The sequence below is a fragment of the Pelmatolapia mariae genome, linkage group LG20 (assembly GCF_036321145.2).
Source record: "Pelmatolapia mariae isolate MD_Pm_ZW linkage group LG20, Pm_UMD_F_2, whole genome shotgun sequence".
Classification (NCBI taxonomy): Eukaryota; Metazoa; Chordata; class Actinopteri; order Cichliformes; family Cichlidae; genus Pelmatolapia; species Pelmatolapia mariae.
The window spans coordinates 7,698,572-7,703,198 of NC_086244.1; positions in this window are offsets into that span (position 1 = coordinate 7,698,572).

The window sequence follows — 4,627 nt, forward strand, 5'->3', positions numbered from 1 at the left end:
AATTACAATAAAAAATAATTGAATAAGACTGCTAATTCTCATTCTTGTGAATACAGTTTAAAAAATCAGAACTCATACTACCACAAGTACTGCACAGGAACATGGATAAGAGTGCATTATGGTTGTTATAGCAACCACAGAAATGGCTTTTCTGCTGAACAATAGTCAGATGGGTCTTTGGGGAGGCCCAGTGGCAACTCCCCCCCTCCACACCCACATCTGCCGCCCTCACATAGAGACTTATGGGATGTTCTGCCGATTATTTTCTGTCCTGCTTCCCCCTTTCAAAACTGACAGGCTGAGAGAAAGAGAATAAAATTAGGAATTCTGCCAACATCTGTGGAGGGGCTGTGGTGTGGTAAGCTCTGGTGCGACAGTTTAGATAGAAAGTTTGAAAAAAAAAGAAACATTTGGAGAGTGTGCTGAATTCATTCGAGTCAGTGGAGTTGAAAGGTGTGTGACAAATGGTCTTATGAGCTTTGCAAGGTTTATAATGGCAAACAATTTAGAGGAAGAGTCAGTAACAGGCATCTGAAAAGGGCTGTGAATAATAACTTTGCATAGGATCCAGGATAAAATGCAGGACATAGGTCACAGTATCCATTATTCTCAGACTGAATGTATACATTTTATGGTACAATTACTTTTTAATGTTTCCTCTAGCAAAAACAATGAATTCGAGGGATGTAAACAGCCTCACTCTCCTGTAATATAAGGAATTGTTTGAAGTATAGAGAGAAAAGGGGTGGGGTTACTCTTTAACAAGCAAAACTGTAAATTAAAAGCTGGATAGAAAGGAGAAAACCCTATAGTGCCTTTGTCTTTTGATTTCTAGACAGCAGCCTTGGAAGAACTGGATCGAAGCCACCTGCGTGTCTGCAAAGACACCATGCAGACCGAATACAGAAGAGGCACTCTTTTTTTTTTAATGACTGTGCTTAGTAGATTCACATAAAAGATCCTAAAGCTGGTGACTCCTAATATAAATAAAACTCCCAAATCTAAAAACAGGATTTATTATTAACACGGCTTATTAAACTCTGGAAATCAGTTTTATTTATTTTTTCCACGAATTATTGACAAAATGGTCTCAATCTGCATTCCAACCTTTGCAGCATATCACACTAATTACTTTATTGATTCATACAAATACAACTTAAAAGGAGGGGAAAACGATAAAATTCAGCTAGAGCACATGAAAGTGGATTTTTCTTTCAGAACAAACATTCAATAGATGTTTTAAAAAAGAAACTCTCTGCAATGAAGCACTCAAACTTGTATTGCTTGTTTGAATCCCTGCCCTATCCAGTTATCTACTGATAAATAAGTGCTTTCTCTCAGGTATGCTTCTATTTAGCATTTACATGCACACACACACATGCATGCACAGATAAACAGAAAGTAATCTTGTCGTCATCATAGGTAGTGACCAATGATGCATTTACAGGCAGGAAAAGAAGGCAAAAGAAAGACTTTAGACTTCCCCCGCATCCATATTGATTAAACAAATTTGCCACAAATCATTTTACAAATGCCCAGCGGGGGGCTATAGAAGTTGGTGGAAATACCCCATTCATGCTCCGTCCTCCCCGCAGGGTTGGAACCTCGACTCTTGGCTCGTTTAAGCGTGCTGACAGTCTCTGATCCTCTGGCCATCTGCGGGGTGGGCTGGTCAGCGCTGAGGGGTCTTTGTGTTCTAAACTTTAGGAGATTTAACAGTGAAACTAGGAGAAAAAAAACCCCTCTTAAGGTGAAGGATCCCCCCCATAAATCTGGTTTCTAGCTCATTTGCAAGACACACAAATCAAACTGTGAAGTCAAAATGGCGAAGAGCTAAACTGAGAGGACGCCAAAGTGAAAAACGTCTGTATGGTGAACAGCTTCAGTCAAACTTTAAGTGTTTTTTTTTCACTGTAACTAGAAAACAAGTGGCATTCTCTGCAGCACATGGCACATGCCTGTTGTGCTCTTTCAATGACTCATACAAATTTGGAAAAAGGTTAGCCCCGCCCCCCTACCCCCCCACCACCACCACGCTTCTCTTTGTGAATGAAAATGGGAGGAGACAGCTATGTGGAATCTATGTAAGAATGACTATTTTTGAATGCAGGTGGGTGTGTACATGTGCTGAGTTGTTGTCTGACAGTGGAAAATAACCAAAACTGCTTCAATTTTTTTCTGTTTGCAGGGGCTGCTTTTCAGCTGTTGTCATTGTTATTGACTACTTGATTTTATCTTTTTGATAATGCAAAATTAACACAAAGAGACAGGATACAATGCAAAGTAATGCAAAGTAATGACCTGCCTGATGAAAACTGATTAAAGAAACCTTTATCATTCACACTCTCCAGGTCCTTCAAATGTTGAAGTAAACATCAGCAGTCCTCAGTGTGGCTGTTCTGTGTAAAGAGGCCATTCCTCCTCCTCTTATAACCTCAAACACATGGTAAGCTCCTATTATTTTAACTGCTTCCAGTTACTTTAGATCTCACTCGACCTCTGAGTGCAATCAAGGGAAGGTATGGCCACATTAAAACAACCGGGCAAACCACAGCTTAGGTTACCCTTGTTATAAAAATTGATAACATAAATGATTCATTAGTGATGTTGATTCATAAATAATTCGTCTTGAATCTGGGAACAATTGTGAATGCTTATATATAAATCCTTCAAATGATATTTTAATTGAATATGCATGACTAATCTGGTCTCAGATCTATTTTAAAACTCCTGTTTTTTCTCTTCCTAATCATTAGATACATGTGTCTACTGTTTTTGTGCCTCTGTCCATACAGAAGTCCAAAGATGATGATGAGTGGGCTCAGAGGGAACAGCTGAGTTTGTTTCTGTAGAGAACAACAAACTGGTAATGCTTACAACAGCTGTGCGACCCGAGCGTATAAGAAGGTGCTACTGAGTGGGGTTTTCACCTGTGTAACTATACACATAAAGTAGCTTTGTTATGATTAGCTCATAACACATTCTTAAAGTCCGATTCATGCATGTACAAGCACGTGCTCCGGATTATGCACAGCTCACGTCAACGTCAAATATTTACTGGAATCTTGAATCTATTCCTGTATTGCACAGCTCATAGACGGGCCCTAAATGCTTCCCCAGAAACCCAATCCAACAAAACAGGCCATCGCTCATAAAGATGCCACATGAGTGATGTGAGCAGAGCAAGTTATAGTGACCCTGGGACACACAACTCTTCCCTTCCCCAAACATGCAAATTCCCCTGGTTTCTACACATTTTTGATCTTTAGTAAACAACACATCGGATTCATTACAAGATGTGTCCATGCACAAGTTTTGCATTACTTGTAAAAAGTTTTAGAAGAGCAGCAGCTTCTTTCAACAACAGGCTGTTCATTTCATTCTGCTGCCGGTCGCTATTTGACAGCAGGTTGTTTGAGCTGCTGAGTCGTTTTTCCTTGCTTGCTGCTGCTGTTTGCATTGGTTGCCGACTGGATGACTGAGTAAACAAGAAATTGCTAATAATAAATTTTAGAGCAGACAGTTAAATATCTTGCAAACACATCGCACTGTATAGTTGGATGCTGTGTGCATGAATATGTTTTTCAGATAAATATAAAAGTATGTCTAATGAACCAACTCCAGTGGCTTAAAACATGAGAATGGAGCTCATGTTCAATAATTACAAATTCATATTTTGTATGCTCATCGATAGTGCGTAGGTTCCCACGTGCACACTCTGCTATGTAACTCTTCTTCAACTCTTTCTACCCGATCTAGTCGGAAGTTACAGAGGCTTGGTCCTCCAGACAATGAGATAAATATACTACTCCACCCTTGCCTGCAGATTTTTCTCATAAAAAACCCTTTGATAGTTTAGCCATCTGGCTGAGCCAAAAAAGTCCTCATAAAAGAGGCCCAAATAAGGTCAGGGGTCACTCCCTCCCTAGGTCAGGGGCCCTGGAAGGTTGTTATAGTGGACTTTACTAAAGTTGTCAGCTCAGATCCCCTTGACAAATTAAAGCACATTCTTCTGTTTTTTACTAGTATTCCATTACAGTCAGACTTCCCTAAAGGAAATGTTTTTCAGGACAGATGAGAGGTCCGTTACCCTGATATGAAATATGAACTCACCTGGGTAGTGTAGGTTGGGACATGAATCATTAGTTTTTCATCAATATTTGATGATCAAAATCCAGTTATTTATCAGTGTTGACCTTTTTCTTTTCAAAACCATTATCTATGTGCGGATGAGAAAACGGCCTTTACTCAACACATAGTACATTAAAGGTGCACTGACAGCCTGTCATTAACCCTGACCTGTCTGAGCCTCCGTCCAAATGTCCAGAGGATGAAAGGCTCGGACTGGAGTTATCTCGCAGACGCATTTAACTGACTGCTTTCTGTGTGTCAGCACACAGAAACTGCCTGCTAACACGACGCAGACACTGGGAAGTTTGATACACAGACTGCAGAGATTTCAAGCTACTGTTTCCCATTTGCAAACTTAAAATTGGACACATTTCGATTTCTTGCTCAACTATTGGATGAGATGTTTGACTCATGTTTGCAAGGTTAATATGAGGCTACAGCATAAATCGTAGCTTAGCATGAATACAAAGAAAGAAATATGTTTGGCTGAGTCTCT